The following is a 19,997-nucleotide window of genomic DNA, read 5'->3' as shown; positions in this document are numbered from 1 at the left end:
ATTGAATTTTCATCGGAGTGAATCGCGTTAAATACCTTAGAAGATAATGATTTGTTACATAGTGGTTTCTTAGGTTTACGCGAATGTTAGACATTGAAATGAAACTACTTTTACGGATTTTATCGCGTTCTACCTTCATATTTTAATGATGTTTAATTAAAATATGAAGGTAGAACGAGCAACATCTTCTGTCAAGACGAACACCATCTCAGTCTGCCCGTGACCATGATACCTGCAAAGGTTTCGAAACGTCGGGAACAAAAATCTAAAATTAAAACCGCGATAAAATCCGTAAAAGTAGTTTCATTTCAATGATTTGTTAGTTAAAGTATAAAGGGAGAAAAAAATAATTCATAAGATGTTCTGAGGGTTTGATAGCTACTCTAGGACTGCTCATTATAAAATATATGTACTTATTTCTTAGTAGGTATTGCTATTAATGCCTTTTTCTATCACACACTACGGGCGGTGTAAAGGTTGTCTGAAATAAATATTTTTTATTTATTTTATTTTTATTATTACTCGTTTTAGACCCATAACTATATTATGTATATTACCTTTAAGTATCTGTTGCAGTTGTGAGAGTGAGATGGCACATTACAAGTTACGGATAACTGTCTCTTTTCCACAATTGCAATATTCTAACTTTGATAGATGATGGAAGGCGCACAGTTAACATGTATTATATAACCTCTCAAGCGTACATTTCTTCATTAAAGAAAGTACTAAAAGTATAAAATAAAGGCACATACATGCACATTATTATGAGTATACTGAACGAGCAACAAGTATGAAAATATGCAGTGAATAATTCACAAGTCGTTACGAAATACCGACGTGGCTCTCGAGGGGAGAAAAGTTCAAGGTTCGATGCGCAGTTGTTGCGATGTTCACTTACATCATTAACGATGCATTGAATAAATATTAGACAATAGTTATTTGTTTATTAATATTCGTAGAGGCAAAGATCAATGTAGATATTTGATTTTCAAAATTCTGATTATGTGATCAAAATTTAAATCAGACTATTAATCTTAAAATTTGTTTGTATATTAACTGAACTAAGTTAGATAAAAAAATCTATGGAAATAACTTATTTTCAAAACGGGCTACATTTTTTCAGAGTATTCATCAGAGTAAGCGAAAATGTGGCTTACCAATTAAAATAATAAGTAAATCACAAGTAATAACGCGCCCAAGAATGTTGTACATTCAAATGAGTTTAACACAAAACAGTATTATGTTAATTCGAATTATGAATAATATTGGCATGACACGCTTCATTAGTTGCCAATATTTCAAATAACTTGCGTTTCTGATTCAAAAATAGATTTCATAATAAATGATAACAAATGTAATTCCGAATTAAAACCTCTTTTGAAGCAAATGAACTCTTTTTGAAAATTTTGTTATAAAGAACAATTAGCAAGTCTTCATTAACAAATGATCAAAACAATAGCCGTTAATTAAAAGGGCTTATAATCTGTCGCGATTGAATCAGAACTGTGTTTAATTAGTAATGAAGCCTTTCTTTTGTGAAGTCTATATTTATAATTTATGTGAAATATTAAACGCTTTGAGCAAATAGTAATTAAATATTATTTTTAAAGGGCTTCGTTATATTGCTTGGAGCTAAGGTATTTGGAGGTTAGGTTAGGTTAGTTAGAGGTCACGTTTTGCACACCTACTTGCAGGATGTGTGCATGTTCTTTGAACACTAGGTTATTTTATATTGTGGTATGAAATTTTACGTATGGCTTGACAATGAATACGTATATGTTGTTTGTCAATGGTGAATCATGGAAATTTATTTACATTGCAATATTATTAAAAAAAAAAAGATTTAGTCTCTGACCTTAATAAAAATTCGTCTTAAAAAGAAACAAAGGTAAATCAATTTTGCATCTCTAATCATAAAACGATTAAACATTATTATAGGAACTAGTTGACGCAGCGCAAAATATAACGCGCGACCTTGCAACATTGCTTCCGCTAATATCAGCAATTTTTATAAACAAATGCAAATAACTGCTGTTGAGAACATTTGACACGTTTTGCATACACGAAGAAATGTTACGGAGATACAAAAATAAGACAATTATACTTTTATGACGTCATTAGAGGGGTGTAAAGGGTAGATAAAAATTCGCCTGCTTTTTGCAGTTTTATCATCTTTTTATACATTTTTTGTACTATTACAAGGTTATTTTTTGGCGGTCCTATTTGACTGTTATACTTATATATAAATGGGTTTTTTCACCTGTTTGGATTTCGTCCGTCTTTTTAGCTTTGTCGTCATTCGAAATCGTTTGTAACTACATAGTTGGACACAAATATATTTTCTTCATAGCTTATTTATAGAGATAAGAAAGCAACGGATCTTTGCATCTTTTAAAAAATTAAAAAGAAAAGTGTAATGTTCTTGCCTCTTAAAAAATACCGTTTCATAATTCCGCTCCACAGTATGGCATAAAAAATTATAGTTATAGCAGGCACTTAATTACGTAGACATAAAAAATATAAATATGTAAAGGCTACAGTGTTACATTACAGGAAAATGCGAGACAACCTTGTGCCAGCGTCCTGTTAAACCTCTCCAAGCGTGCGGCACTGAAGACAAATTAAATTGAAACCGTTCCACAAGTTTTTTCTAATCTTTGAACTTCACAAAGCAATTATGATTGCCTAAGTTTTTATTCGTGCAGATATTTGTAAAAACATGCAAGCAAGGCGATTGTTAGCACGCACGTTAAAGGTTAGTGCTTTTAGCTGTTTATTGGAAATTGAAAATAGAATAATGTAGTTGCATTGAACATTGTTGGGTGGTTATAAACGTGTCAGACTGGTGTATTACAAGAATCATGTCGCGCAACGAGTAGAATATTAAATATCTTTGTTACATAATAAATGATATTAAGTTGGAAATATATCCTTAAAATTATAACCTTTTTAGACCGCTACCTGTTTTTTTTTTTTAAGAAATACTGGTTGAATACGCTGTATTGATATAGACAGCATACTATAATTACTTAAACAATTAATTGAATTAAGTAATTGCCAATAGTTTAGAATGATTCCCAAAACAAATGACATTCATTGTCCACGTATTAGCTAATTAGTTGTAAACGATATCGCACACCAATTTATCACGTTCTCGCCACAAATCGAAACGGTTTTCAATATCAAAACGATATTTCTGTTTATTGCTTTGCAAATCTAAATGGGCGTGACATTCAGGTCAGCCGCCGTATGAATTTGGTTCAATTATCTAGCTTTTAAGGTCCAGATATAACTGTTACTTGAGCTAGGTTGACGTCGTTTTATATTCCGATGGCGTTGGAAAGTGCTGCGGTGATATCGCCAGTTTCTTTGGCGAATGGCGGTGTAGTGTTAACATTTATTATTCTGGAAGTGGCCGTGACACGGCTATAGAATAATAAGCACCTTTATGACTTCAATCTCGAATCTGAAGCCCGACGTAGATTTGGCTGAGCGTAGGTTTTGCGTAAAGCGGTGCGAATTGTACGAGTATGTGTCGAAACTTGCCTCGTTTGAAGTTTGCTCTGCTGTTGTTTTTGTATTGTGCTTTTTGTTAAGCGTTGCGTACGTATATTTACATGAAATATGATTTACAAGAAAACTAGGAATTGTGATACGTTTACACTTTACCCGATTTTCGTGTAGAATCTTACTGCGACTAAAATTCGAAAATTTTGACTGTGAGAAAGATTTATTTGTAATTTGTATTCCTAATTAAAGGAAATATCTAGCACTTGTATATTATTCCATCGTCCATCCTAATCTATTGTTATCTAGATCCATCTGCTTCAGAATCTAAAATAACAGCGCAAAACATTAGATTAAAAGATCTTATCTACACACACGATCTTTCAATCATCATAAAGACTACAACCGTTTTGCTGACACAACAAACAAAAAATAATTCTCGACTAAAAGCATTGAATCATCAAATTCTTTAATTAAACATCACATCTTCAACACGACACACTTAAGTAAAATCTGTCTATTACGATTCAACAAATATTTGTTCTAAAATAACTTAGTTGTAGTTTTTCTGATACGACACGTATCTACACCGACGGGCACGTAATCTAAGAATGGTTATTGACTGGTAAACGTGAGAATATTCGCGTAATACCGAACTTACTAAGTATGTTATACATATGTATGTATGTATATGTCACTAAGGCATGTAAGTTTTACTAAAGTGACCACGAAAACTGCCACCATCTTAGTATAAACGCTGTTGTGGGAAAGAGATGGTGCTATACATCGTAATGCTCGGTCTCGCTTCCACAGTTCTACAGTTTTATTTGAAGACTTGAGTTCAGTATGTCCGCGGCTTATTGGACATGCGATGAATGCGAGAAATCCTTTCTCTGAGCAGGAACGTGGTGGTTTAAGGGATCAGGCGTATGTCAGATGGAACTTCCATTTGAATTTTGAGTTGAAATGGGCAATTTTATGTTCTACTGTTTGAAAAATATGTAAAACGTTACTTATATTCACCAGTTTTGATACAGTCCTATCGCATATAAGTTACTCATACAATTAATTGCACTACACTTACATTCATTATTTATTGAATCAGGACAAATTCAAATATTAAGTAAAAAATTAATGAATGAATAAGTCAATTTTTTTTTTGTTACATTTTGTCTGTAGATTTATTGTCATAGGATTTTTCATAAGTTACTATTTTATTTATTTTCTTATATTTGAAAACAATAATGCTCAGCTAGCTTTAACCTAAATTTACTTGATATACCTCGTTACATGTTGTCTGTAAAACTATTATTTCATTATAACAATATATTGGCCGTCAAGTCAAGTAACTGTCGGGTGCTAAGCACTGACCCAAATTCCTGCTGCCTCAGCTATGCATTTGATAATCATTATTTATAACGACTGCCATTAAAATAAATTGCAAGTTGGTAAACATTATATAATAGACAATAACTCCCGTTCTATATAAATTTACCTTGTAATTGAAATTCATTTTAATTTTACACTTAATATAGATTACACAAGAAAAAGGGCAATTAAAATATATGACAAATTGTGCGAAAAATGTTATAAACTATCCGTGTACCAAGTTTCGTCTAAATCCGTTCAGTGGTTTTTGCGTTAAAGATGTACAAACATCCATGCATCCATACATACAAACATTCGCGTTTATAATATTAGTTGGATATTTCTGTAATTGCCTTTATACACCCAAAACAACAACATCAATTATTAACAAGTCAATTAAACATTTTACAATTATGTAAGAGTTATTAGAGGTTTTATGAACTAGATGCTAATAGAACGACTTTGTTTCGCCACATCAACTCATTCCTAACGGACAGTTGTTTGTCAGTGAGACCTGTCAGTAAGTAGGCGCACAAATTTGATTTCACGATACGCATTTCGTAATAACTGTTAGGAAAGTAGAACCTGACGAAAGATACAGTTTTTTTTTTTATTTTTAGTGGAAATATTCACGGCCAAGCTATGAATAGGTATTAAAAAACGTAACGATCACTTTACTCAATAAATGTGGTTGTAAAAACGTCAAAATACGAAGTGAATTGTAGAGTTCGATATTTTTCATCACAATACGAATTTTAAAATATTTCTGTTGTTTTATTATGATCATAATCAGAAAAATAGTCATCATAATTATGAATAGCCTCATATCTTCCTCAAATGGGCATAGGTTTACCCCACTCTTCAAATTTTCTCTCTCTAGAGACCCGGGTAACAAAATCCAGTAACACTGAATTAAAAAAATATTTTTTGCTTTTGCAACCTCAAAACCGCGATGTAAGACACAAGAGCAACCGCAGGACAAGCTAGTTTAAGATAAACGACATTTATTGCTATTAAATAATAGCGAGTTATTTATCATTCGAATTGAGTACATTCATTCTTGAATTGACAACTAATATTATGAGATACACATTGGGAGTCGTTGCCAAAAGCAAGCGATACATTATTGTTAATATCAGCTTAGATTGTAAGTCGTTGTCAATTGGAACTGAAGCATGACTGTGAATATGTTTATATGAGCAATATATTACATGATAGATTTCGCTTTAAGATTTGGTAAAATAAGTTTTTCATTGTAGATACTTATTTGTCAATAGATATGAGGGCGTAGGGGAGTTTATTCCGCCTACATCTTCTCTGCTAGCACTAAGGAATTTATCAAGCCGGTATGAGAAGACCAAACAAAGTGATGAATATTTTAAGTAGATACAATAGGGATCATGACAATTTTATTTTTGCAGTGTCCGTCTTTTTTTTTGTAGTTTTTTGTATAAAAATGGATACGTATTTTTTAATTTGTCCCGCAAACATAAATTGACCAAATGACAGTGAATGAAAATTACGCGTGACGTCACGATTGAGTATAAATTTTACCCCTCTCCTATACTTTACAGCAGTTAATCTTTGTCAATTCTAGTTTTTCTGAAAAAAGAAAGAATACGTGTCTCATACTTTTCAATTATCTAACTGAGGGACTAATGCGATTTTTTTCTTTTTGTACCCAGTCATTATCCCTATTACATTTGTACAGATTAAATAACAAAAACATCAGTAATATTGTAGAGTTTGTTCCGAGTAATTCTTTGAGCTAGTAACACTTTTTATCAACCAAAATTTCATACTCATCGCACAGATAACTTTAAGTTGCTCTTATAGGCGAGTATTATAGGTCACCACGCCAACGCATGTTTTCATCCACGAAAGCTTGTTCTGAGTCTGGGTGCCTTATGCCTGTGACTAGAATATTAGCGAAACCCCAACAAAAGGACTTAGGAAAAAAAATGAGTAAAGGTAGGGCTTTTTTGTGAGGTATTCCTTTTATTCAAAAGAAAAACAGGACTATTGATTGATCAGACTTAGTTCCCTCAGATTTGCTGGTACTTAGCAATCCTTACATTTCTAAACCACTCCCAAATCCCCTTTGTAAGTCACCATTCATTGAGTTCATATAATCACCTGGAATTCGTTTCTCGATAAGTATCTACACCTGGAACAATGACAACGTTTCGTCGTATAATAAGTTGTTCAACATATTGTGCAAACGCTTTTGTTTCAATGGAGGCATCGAAATCGTTTACGAACGTAATTTTATTCATGATCTCAATTGTCTTTTGATAAATAATCTTCTTAAAACTGTTCGCTTGTATATTTGAGGCTGGATAATGGTTACGGTTGATATTTTTTTTGGATTTTAATACCCAAAGAGTGAATACAGAACCATAGACTAAGGTTCTTCTGTCTGACTTTTGCCACGGCTCATGAACCTTGATATCTCGACAGTTGAAATGTTCATGATGTAGTTCCGTTTCCCCTAAAACAACAAATCCAAATCGATGATAAACAAGAAATGGTACGGTCATCAATTTAAAGGGTGAATTAATTTCGCAAAAAAAACCTTCCTATTTATATGAAACCCTCAGCGTCCCAAATCCGACTCGGACTTAACAGCTTTTGCTCTTGTTTTGTCTCCACGCCTTTCGTCTTATGAGTCGTGATATTAAATAAGATTATTTAGATAGAAGTGGATATACGGAATGAAAGCTTACTCTGTTTGTCAAGTTTTCCGAAAATGATAAAGTTATTTCTGTTATTTATGATCCTCGGAACATACGCGTTGTCAGCTCTTCTCGTCTTTGCTTGACAATATATTGAAGTATTATCACGTACTCAACATACATGTTTTATTGGTAGATCTGTCTGTACGTTCAATGGTATCTGTGATTGGAATGTTGTTTGTAGGTATAATAATCGCTGTATCAGTTGTTCAGACGGTTGCACCATTTGTATTAAGCTTCATTTCGACTCCTACAAGACCGGTTCTTTGGCAACGTTTGAAATTACCTATGGAGGTCGACTGCTTTACCGAATTCATTAGTCTATCATTTAGATGCAAAACAAAAGGATTTATTTTTTAACGAATTGATTTCAAGTTTTCATAGTGGAGTATAATTTGAACGTCATTTGTTTCTCACAGTAATTCAATTTGTCATTTGTAAATCGAACTTTAACTTCATCAACATAAAGTTCCTATTTACATAATGCCGAAAGTTCAAGAACTTGAGTGAGTATCTTTAGTGGATGACACAACGAATTAATAACAATGATGCGAGTTTGAAAGGTCAAGTTATGGTAAGATTTCATTTTGATGAGGCTTTGTTAGTTGCTTACAACATCAAAGGCTTGTACAATGATAGATGGAGAACAAGAATGTCTGTATGGATCTTAGGTTTACCGCTTCACTTCCTTACCACTTTAAACATTCATAATAAAATTGTTGAAATGCCATATCAATCGAATAAGGAAAATCGATCGATATTTAAATCCCACATATATTTTTTTGTGCTAAGATACAGTTTGTGGAATGATATATTGTGTGTTCTTGGAGGCGGTGTTCCACTACAAATCCTTACTGTCCATTCAAATATGTATTTATGACGTCAGAACATTATTTTTCATACATAGTTTTAGTACCTTCACAAGTCACCTTCAAATCCTTGAAGAATAAGTACTTCAAGATGAAGTGCCGAGTATCTACATAGCATTAGCAGATTCCCTTTCACAGCTAGGACAAATGTGTTCGATCGCGGAATTCTTATGGTTCGTCAACTGGCATTATGCTCGCATTCCGGCAAGGCAACCGGCAGCGAGCCTTGCTTCACAAGGTCATTTGTGAAGGGAGACCTGAATAGGGTCGACGCTCTATTTAGATATCTTGTTTGTGACTTCCTAACACATGTAGGCTATATTCAGGTTTTCGACCTCCTTTATGACCTGTTGTGCTGGTATTTTTGGAATCGATATGTTTTTTGGACGATTCGGTTAAAAATAGGATTGAATTAAATAACTGAGTAGGAATTCATACTTTTTGGGCATGCAAGTATGTTTTGAGTAGTTGATGCTAAAATATTTAGGCAGAGTCTGATGAGTCATCAACGACGCTTAAAGACAAGTTGGTGAAAAATAAGAGTTAATTTAAAACTATAAGTATACAGTCAACAGCAGTTGAGAATAAGGTTTCTATGCCGCGTCAACCCTATTACAAAGCTAATTATCTACAGGCTGTTCTAGAGCTGATATAAACGTCTGCTCACAACCCACTTCCTTGTTTTGTATGCAGCTGCCTTAAAAACAGGTTTCCGCACAAAATAAACGATGATCGGCTAATGCGAAATAAAAAGAGCTCAGATTCCAATTATACTTTTTGCTGATTCGAATTGTGGCACGAGGTTTTAAAATGCGAACAAGAAACAAAAGCATTACTTGCCCTAAGGCTGTCCTTTTACCAGAATACATTAAAGTGGTGAATATATTTTTTTACACCATATTACCTACATTAAAATCCTTTGGTATTATTCTGATTTTTGAAATATTTGTAATAGCATTTTGTATTGTTATGGAAGCGTGACAACGCGATACATGCGTAGGGCGGCATCTTTCTTTCACCCCCGCAATAATTTTACTTGCAAACGAGACCCTGAACAAATTTTGATACATAGGCTTCCAAAATCAAAGACGTATCCATCATTACTTTGTCTTAATTAAGATAAAAGTAAATATATAAATGTAAAGGCTTAAATGTGACTAAAACAACCATTGTTTCCTTGTGCATGAAATTATAGTTGATGTTTTTTTTCGCAAAGGTGTAAAACATTCAGTCATTTTAAATAAGATTTTCAGGAAACTATAAATGTTTACGAGCCCTTTGATAAGGAAAATATAACAAACTAATCTCTAAAAACATTTAGTGGTCACGATCCGAGCAAAATTTATTTTCCTTGCTTTATCCTTCTTTACAAAATGCTGCAGCAAATTCTATTTATCAACCGCTTGCTAGCGATCAGACTTTTATTTTCGACAAATACGGAGAAACAGTTTATATTTAGTCAATAATGGAAATGTATACGTATGTATGTGTATTTTATTTGCAAACATAAATTAAACAAAATAGAGTTTCATTTTCTTTAAAGTTTACATATCATGTTTCATTTTCGTTACAATAAGATTTTGCTTAAAACAAAGATCGGAATGTCAGCAAAGCACCCAAATTCCTAAACTAGACATGACGAAAAACTTTACGTGACGAAATTAAAATACCAACCTAACAATATACAAAGTTACGCCTCGTTTAATTATTAAAGCGGCACTCGGTAACCATTTGCCATCTAAGTCTCAACGCACGACAAGCTGACCGTTACGCGGATTCCAAGCGATTCTACAGCGGTTGTACGGCGATTCCTCTGCGTTTCCTAAATAATGCCACTTGGACGACGGCACGAATGCAAATTAACTCGTTTTGTATGTGGACCAGTGGACATTGGAGCCAACGGTCGAGTATCGGGAACCTCTAGATGTGCTCGAAAAATTCGAAGCATTTTATATTCATGTTGGATTTAGTTGGCATTTGTGGGGAACCATCTGCTGCTTTGATTGGATTTGGTTGATGATACAGTTAATATAGGCATATAGTAGTATATCTAATTTTGGCAAGTTATTCAAATTTGGTCTTCATGTCCTCAAAACGAGAAGTGTTATGAAAGCATCAGTCGAAGATGGTAAAATTTGGGTAATCGTAAAAAATATTGCGGAAAATATGTGTTTCCAAGAGGAAAAACTTTACAAACACTTTCTAAAAGATTTCAAACATTTAAAGATTTCAACAACATAATATAAATTTCCGAAATAATAAAATTTGAGTATTTCATTACGTAAATAACTTATCTTCCTCCCTAACTGATGGGCAAACGGAAAATATTAAGCACAAACTAGGGAACTCCAGAATTGCTTTTGAGAATTAAGTTCGTTAGAATGGACCACTGCACTTAGCTGCAAAATTAATTTTACTTACAGCATTCGAAAAGGAAGGTATTTTGCTCCAAAAGTTAGTGTTGCTAACGGCTAACTAGCGACCTGTATTTATATAATGTTGATGTCTTAATGAATATTGTGACTGTACTTTGAATATGTATAATTAATGTAGTTCTTCATTTGTTTTAAGTCGCATCAGCATAGTCACGTCCAGAAAACTTGGAATGACATTTCATACATTATATGTGGTATTTGGTCAGCTTTTTGAAAAGTAATTGAATGATCGACTGGACCTGAATGTATATGAAATGTTGTAATGTATCTTTTGGCAAGGTAAGTCAGAGTATGGAAAATATTGTGCTTTGCATTCGTTTTTAGGTAGAGCTATGAAAATATCTCACTTTTTTGAGGTTTACAACGTAGAAGTTTCAAAGTTTCTATTTTTTTAACGTGAATTCGAACTGATAAAATGTATTAAAATATTACCACTGTAGTAACATAAAATGTTACTCTGATTTCATTGTGTAACCGTTCACGCAATAGTTTCGATGACCGCATGCGCTGTTCTAGTACGCACATGTTTATTTTAATTGTTTGTTAAGTCATTGTTTACAATGTTAAGTCATAAAGATTACGTCGTTTTTCTGTACTAAATACTCCAAATAAATGAAAAATACTTTTGCTTTTAGTTTTCCCGGATATAACTGGAAAAAAAATCAGGAGGCGACGTTATATTTGACCTAAACATCAAATGTAAAACATAGTCCCTATGATAATACTGAGTTTTAGATTACTCTATTTTATTTATTATGTTGAGGTGGTTGATTTAACTTTTGATAAGCGAACAAAATCTGCTTAGTCAATTGCGTACTTCTGATCAAATAAATTGGACCTGCCTTTACCTATTAGTCTCTACCTATTACCTCTGTCTCGACATCCTACCTATTAGTGCTACCCTCATGTGTGTTTCATTCGCTGACTTCTACTGACTATCATATTTTAATGATTCCCAGAATGCTTTGTAACTTATGTACTAAAATGATCCAACCCACATATGATTCAAACCAGCTTTTGATATTCTCACAAATTTGTCAATCAACTCTAAACTTTATAACATTGCCATAAGGTTGATATGTGTGTTAAACTGTATTTTCAGTCTGGATGTGCGTTGAGAATTCTCGAATAATCGAATTCATTAGCAGTCTTTGTTTATATATCTCGTAGTTTGGAATTTTCGTTCATCAAAGCTCTAAATAATAATAAAGATTCATTTTAATCAGATTAAAATCGACGAATAATAAAATGTGAAATGATTCCGTCAAAAAATCCAATTAAAGATTTTGAAACATTGCAAAAAATTACATTATACAAAAAATATCACACTTATATTAGAGATAGTCTAAATAAATAATGAAAGAGTTTGGAATTATCTATACATTGAAATAGTTAAAAAATAATAAATAAAAGTAGAGCCTAGGATTTATATCCCGATCCTGCCAGGATTCGAACCTGGAATCTTCTGATCCGTAGTCAGACGCGTTATCCATTGCGCCACAGGACCTTGTGTATGTTTTGTAAATTTTTCTTTTATATTCGATTCACAAAGTTTTTACTTACATGATTCCTGAACAGTAGGTACCCATGCCATTTCAGTAATAAGACTATTATAATAACATTGGCAATCTATTTTGCAAAAAGAACATTAGTGAACTTTCTCACACATTGAAAAACTTTCCAAAGATACGTCGCTCTATTATTTGAGTACAAAATGTATTTTATTGCTTAATTGTCGTAATATTGGCAGTAATAATCTACGCCTAAACCTCTATTTCCATGATACTCGCTTTTATTTCTAGTAAAAGTTTTAATCAACTTTTTTAATTGTTTTTATTATGTCTGCGAGAGCAATACTTCATGTTAAATTTCTTCTTACTTATTTTGATATTGTCGACTTTGTTATCCCGAGTTTACTGCTAGTTCAACTTCTTTAGAATAATAATTTGTATTAGGATATATTTTTTTAAAACAAAAATCGTAAAGTTTTTAAATTATTAAGCGACTCTACATTTTTTGGAAACTTAATGGAAGCAGATAATCCGATAGGATTTTGTCTTTTTTTTTTCTTTTCAAAAAGAATATTTTCGCGTATTCCAGGTCGAATATAAACGAATGTCGGGTGTGTTGAAAGTCGCGCATGCGCGCCTGACCCCCTTAGCTGTAACGGAATGGTAACCGTTGGCTGGCTCACGTCTTCATGCATAGCTCTGCGGTATCAACCGCTTTAATTATATAACTAGAGATTTAGTCATTCGAGGCCTAAGATTTTTAAATCAATATTTGTTTAAACATGTTGTAATGCATATTTTAGTCTAGGTGAAGAAATTTGAAATTGACAAATTGGGTTAAAGGAGAAATATCATCAAAAATATTAAAAAAAAAATGTTTCTTTGTCAGAGTTTTGGAATTAAAACTGTAAATCCAGTAAAAAAAAGAAAAAACAAACAAAATGAGTTAAGAAAATAACGGCGACAGTCTTAAAAATAAAAAAGACACACAAATTGTCTCTCCAAAAAGTATTAAGTTCTAAACCAGCCAGTCTTCATACAATTAGATACAGTTTCATTGTGTGCAGTATTTGCAACAATCCCACTTATGTTTGCAAAATGCAGGTACTCTACATTCTATGCGGGTCACTCTGTAGCGTGGATAGTGAGAATTAAACTGTCTTTTGGTGTGTGTAACACTTTCACCTTAAGCTTGGTTTTACTAGCTAAATTATGTATGAAATTATAGTCTTAGAGTAACATAATTGTATGGCAGTTTAACTACTTTAAATCTATAAATCAACTAAGAAAAAAAAAATCTTGGAACTCTACAAAATCAGTAGACGCAAAATCTTGATAATTTTTGAAATTGTAAATTTTAAATAAGATTTCATTATTTCAGTTGAAGAATATATTATAGCTTGGTAAATATCGTTATTTATCAATGTTTAGGCATCATAATTATTAACATAGGGTAATAATCTGTTGTATTTTCAAGTATTTCTTTTTTATCTATTCATATTGTCTAGTTAATCAGTAACAATTTATCACATTTACTATTTTATTATTTTTGTATTTACCAGTCCATATTTTTTATTCAAACTATTTCAATAGAGCAGAAAACAACGTTTTACAAGGCTTATAGACATCAATTCAATTAAAGTTTTCTGTTAGAAAACCTTTAATAAGCACTTGTCCTGCCTAGTTAATCCAACCACAAGAACATTTTAGTACCTTGGATCAATAGCACTTATTTCTTAGGTTATAACTTACCATTAAAACTGTTTATGGCAGTTTATAGTAGCTAATTTAATTTATAGTCGGAGAGAGCGTGGAAAAATTATTATGGAATATTGTAAGACTTCAAGTAAATATTTTTTGTTGAATTATTAATATGGAGTTATATTATTATTAATTTAATACTCCCGAGATAGTGTCGTTCGATCGGAGCAAAGATTCGTCCAATTTTTATTATTTATTGCTTGGTCTTTCATTTACATTAATTTAATGAGAATAATTGATTACTTTTCTTTTGATAAAATATAGCTTTTGTTTCAGCAGCTACCTCAAAATTTGACATAAAATATCTTAAAGAGATCTAAAGCTACAAAACAACGTTCATCACTTAACTGAAATCAAAACGCTGTAATATTGGTGGGACTTAGATCCCAATCTTTCTTCTGCAGCACTAAAATGATGACGAAACGAACGTTCATCTGCCCTCAATGACCTTAATAGTCCTTTTTTACCAAACGTTCGCTTCATACTCTTTGTTCTTAATTATAGCATATGAAATATGTATGAGAGTTTTTGTGAACGTGGGATTCTGTGCATCTTCTAACAAGTTGTTATATTGCTTCTGGTTGTAGAGTTCCTCATTATTGTAGTTTCTTTATCGAGGAAGGTTTGACATGGTTTTTGTTTTGTTCCGATTAATTGTCTAGTACATGCATTGTTTGGTTCTGTTTAGCAGATTTCAATCTCGTAATCGAATATACTGCGAACTTAAGATTATAAGTAAATACTGTTTCGTCGTTTTTTGCCGCGATTTAGAATTTCAAGGACAACAAACAGGCTTTTTTAATTCGATCTCCGCCAGCTTACAAATGTTGCTCATTATAATAACTTTTCATATGAATCATGTCGTTGCTACACAATATTCGATTCATAATCCTCGCGACAATTTACATTCTACAGGAGGTTATTTGTGTTCATTTCGTTCGAGTCGTACGAATTTCTCCAAGAAAATGATTTATTCATTAGAGCGCGGCATCACCCTATCGGCACCACAAACCTAATTTAGTAGTATGATTGATATGGAATTGAATATTTTTATTATAATTAATTCATATTCGTAGAATAAAACGTCTCAGAGGAATGAAAATGAGCGATCATTCAGGAATTAATGATAGAGCTGAAATAATTTTCATTTGTTTTGGAAATTTTGTCTACTATTTTACGTTATGAGTTGTTAGGGCTCATAAATCGATGAAAATTTAGTTTGTTGACAACAGTTTTGCAAAGCAAGAGAATATTTTTAATAAAGTAGGTACTATGAAGTACTTCGAAAACAACTTTTGTAAGTTATTTAGTTTCTTTATGCTCTTAAAAAATGTCACTCATTTCGTTAAATCTTTTTTTAAATTTCCTTATCTGTTATTTCGGATAACCCACAGCTTGTTTAGATTTCTAAGGAGATTAACCTTTTTTAGTTTCCAAGAAGGTTATAGTGTTCCGGGTTGGGAATGCTTTCTCGAATGCGATTGATTATTTTCGTTTCCGTGAACGTGTTCAGATAAAACTTGTGTTCAGAATAAATCCAAGTTATAAACACATTATGCGTTGAAAATTGATAGTCATTTTTTCCGCAACTATTAAGGAGAGTTTTGGTCAAAATAGTTGATACTCATTTCAAATCCTTCAAGTATGATTGAAATAATACTTAAAGAGAGAGTTGTGACTTCTTATAACGCTCAAGAGGTTTTCGGGCCTATACCATGATCAACTAAAGCCTTTTTACATCATATGGCTTAGCTATTTATGGTGAACCTACTTAGATTATACGATGCGTAGGAATGCACACAAGCCGGTGTAAATTAGGACGGTGTTCAGATCATTTAGATAATCTCGTATGCGGCGGAGGTGTGCCAAGTGCATCCAGGTTGGCACACGCCATTTGGTGCTTTGGCACTATTACGTACCGCCGCATTAATTATTCATTTATGTTTATTATTGTTTATGTAAACCTGTTCATTTCTTTGGCAATGAATTTGATACGTTAATGTTATGTACCATTAATAAAGGTAATTTGTTAAAGAATTTAATTGCATAACGAAGTGTCGACAAATGAAATAATCAAGATTTTTAATTATTGTTATTACATATCAAGTCAATACATTAATCAATTATTTTTTATTTATATACCTGTGAGCACCAAGACACAAACGTGTGCTTCAAATTGACTGGCAGGAAATAACACATTTTATGACGTTACTTATCATAATTTATGAAAATAGAGATGCAAGGGATGCACTCAGGCGCATCGCGCGTTACTGCGGCGACGTCTGAGGCGAAGGGGGGGGGGGCAGGTCTCGAGGGGACCGCGGGGGAGGGGCAGACCGGTTCAACCTCGTCAGTAGGCATACTCAAGTCTGTCCCCGTTTGCCTTCCACTACTTGTTTATAGTGTAATAATTTTGATTTTCTATTATACAGCCTGAGCTGTGCGATGTTGAGTCCTGTGAAATGTCTTGAGGGAGAATTGTTGTTGTAATTTTTTTTATGCTTTTGCAGGAATATTTTTATGGGTTTGTTTTATTTTAAGAATAGGTATATTTCGTCGCAAGATGTATTTTTGAATTTACATAGTTCTTCAAAGAATTGTTCTCAACACTCTATGGTTACGATTATTCAATGACCTTAAGAGAAATCTTCAATATAATTCAGTTATTAACTCAGCTTAAACCTCAAGATAAAAAAAAACATTACAAGATAATATTGATGACCTAAAAGATAGACAAGAATTGTATAATAATGAAGCCAGTTTTAAATCTCACGATTATTCTATTCCAGATAATACATAAGATAGCGACAAAAAACAGTGCAACCAACAGATAGAGCAGCAAGAAACCAACGGAGCGCGTTGATGTCTTCCGTTTGATGGCATAATCCCGAGCTTTTATTATCATTCGCTTGTAACTTTAGTGTTTTGTCAACATTCGTATTTAATAGCCTCCGCATAATAGGCCCATGGCGCGGCAGAGTCAAAAACCTCCGGAAGAAAGTTGTCTCGAGATCGGAATTTTGGTCGGACACGTATTACTGACACACAGCCGGCGCGCCCACCTGCCAGCGACCACACCTGAACCAAAAGTGTGTCAACATCGCTGACTCCTCGAACTCGACGATCGATCGTCACAACTTTCACATTACCTTAAATTAACACTCGACCGAGCTAGCACTGATACGTCTATGATAATAAGGGAAGATAAGATTCCACCCACCTTTTGCACGCCGCGGGGCGTTCCAACTAAAAATCCGGTTAAGCACTATCAGGGGTTGGGGTTAATGCACGGCCACTGTGCTTGTACACAATTCACAACACTTGAGTCACAAGGTTTGCCACATGTCGGCAGGCCGGTGCGGTCGCGACGGCCGCCAAGTCAGCACTGAGGCTTTCTTCCGCGGCGGCGCGCGCGTGCGCAGGTAAGAATGAGACTACGGTTACCTCCACACCGCTACGCGCTGCGCGTGTGTGCGTGCCGCTCGTTCATCGACGTTGCTCACAATTATGTTGAAACTTAGATCTTAGCTGTGTTTACTTTTGATATTACACCTATCGGAATGTGGGGACATATTTCTAAAGCTATTTAGCAGATTCCTTTGAGATAACAGTAGTGAAATATTTTTTGAAAACAATTGTTTTGGGTAATCAAAATATTTATACAGTACACAATACAACAAACCAGTCACAATAAAATAAAATTATACTTTTAGTTACGTATTTATTTAATTAGTTTCATCGCAGGTGAGTGACTTATTACAAGCTTTATCGATAACTAAAATATAATCGTTAGGAATATTTTAATCACCGTTACGGCTTGTACAGGAGTGATTGTTAATTTATGCATTACTAATCACCGTTTCATTACGTATTTTGAAGTAAGGTGGTTGACCTCCTAAACAAAAAAAATCTAAATGGCATCGACTAACAGGTCATTTCATTACACATTGATTTAAAAAAAACCTTATCACTAGTAAGGAATGACTCTGTCATTAAGAGTCCGCCATTTCATATATTTTATATGTATAAGAAGTATTTAATTAATTAATCAAATATGTCACATAAATCACAAAATATTTTTAACTTAGCTATCCTTATCAGTGTTCATTTCGAAGGAAACTCTGTTACATTGTCACGAAAAAATGGATCGTTGTCTACGATATTTGGTTTCAAGTTTCTTATAAGCGTTTTTGCAATTAATTCCTGTAAGTCTATAATTATTGCGCAACATTTTACATACAGAAAAAATATGTTCTTTACTTTAACACCACTGAATGAATTAAGATTTCTTACCAAGACTGACGTATCGAGATAAAATGGTTATTAATTTTGTATTTTAATGATGAGATTAAAATTATAGACGATATTAATAGCTATTAAGCTATCATGCTTAAACTCTTCCATATTAATACTGATAATTACATTTTAATAGTAATTGATTGGACAAGATTCCACGTTGAATAAATTCTTGAGACTCTACAATAACATTGTTGTAGAGTTTAAGGTTCAAATTTGTTTGTAGGAGTTCTGAGTAAGAGAAAGACGTGGTTTCTCGATGCTGTTTTATTTGCTACTGACTTTAAAGAATAATTTATATTTAATATTATAATGACACACACAGATTATACATACTGACTTAAACTCAAAGGACAGACATACAGACTTAAAAGGAGTTTCACACATACATAAGGTTCTATCACAACAAATATACTTAATACATATTTTATTACTTTGTAAGTAGAGTGATGTTGTTACCTGCTGTGAGCTGTATAAGATACCACGCGAAACCCACTGTTCCCGGAGAGTCGTGGGTTCGATCCCCGCTTAGGAAAGTGCACGCTGACAAGATGTGTGGTGTATGCCTTCTGAAACGCGCAACTTGGTTACGTCATAGATGGTCTCCCATCCACAGACTGACCGTATAATCTGTGATCGATGAATTTGTGCAGTTGTTGCTAAGCCTCCTCATATTAGTATAGTCCTACTTCATACCATGGTACATACTATTCCTTGAAGAAAGACAGGTTGTGGTTGTGGAAGCAAGTCGACTCTAGATTATAGAGTCACATCTCACTTCCGTAACTGATTCATTCTTACTCTGATTTTTAACTTTATTCTTGTACTAGCTGTTTCCGACGCCGCGTGGTTAGAAGATATAAGTTATGATTTATATCTGCCCTGTTTTTTTCTACATTTTCCATTGTATCTTCGCTCCTATTAGTCGCAGCGTGATGGTATATAGCCTAAAATCTTCCTAGATGTATGGCCTAATCAACACAAAAATATTTTTTCAAATTGAACAAGTAGTGCCCGAGATTAGCGCGTTCAAACAAACAAACAAACTCTTCAGCCATATATATTAGTATAGAAGTATAGATAACAATATCTGAATATAAAGAATTCTAACTTATAAGACAGGCAATTTACCAAGTCGCAGTCGGTCTTGTAAGAGGACAAAATTGAATGACTAATTAGACTATTTCAAATTGTTTCTTAGTCATTAGATACTTGCTTATGTTATATTATTTACACTAAAGGAAAATTAGTACTTGAATTATTAATTACATTTTGCAGTCTCAAACGTAATTGATATACAACTATAATTTGCAGTTTGTTAAACTTGTGTTCAACTCAGAAAACATCACGTAATAAAATTTAATAAAACAATATTACGTGCGAATATTTAATAGTTTGAAAAAACCAATATGAATTGTATGTTATAAACAAATATACTAGCGTTAATATCTGTTTTATAAACACGAAATGTATATGAATTATCAGAACCAAAATTAGAGGCATTAAAAATAGATT

The 19,997-nt window shown here is 33.1% G+C and overlaps 1 protein-coding gene and 1 non-coding gene across 3 annotated transcripts in view; both read right to left on the bottom strand.

Moving 5' to 3' along the window:
- The window catches only part of LOC113500571, an 83,229-nt gene extending 65,385 nt beyond the window's left edge, over positions 1-17,844 (bottom strand). For both annotated transcript variants that reach the window (XM_026881418.1, XM_026881419.1), the window contains exon 1: positions 17,407-17,844. The gene's annotated coding sequence lies outside the window, so the exon portion shown is untranslated. The remainder of the gene's footprint in view (positions 1-17,406) is intronic.
- On the bottom strand, positions 12,349-12,421 carry Trnar-acg. Its single transcript has one exon. It is a non-coding gene; the product is annotated as a tRNA-Arg (tRNA).
- Positions 17,845-19,997: the final 2,153 nt, after the last annotated feature.

Source organism: Trichoplusia ni, chromosome 14 (genome assembly GCF_003590095.1).
Source record: "Trichoplusia ni isolate ovarian cell line Hi5 chromosome 14, tn1, whole genome shotgun sequence".
Classification (NCBI taxonomy): Eukaryota; Metazoa; Arthropoda; class Insecta; order Lepidoptera; family Noctuidae; genus Trichoplusia; species Trichoplusia ni.
The sequence above is the reverse complement of the archived record's forward strand: the minus strand, read 5'-3'. Positions and strand labels throughout refer to the sequence as shown.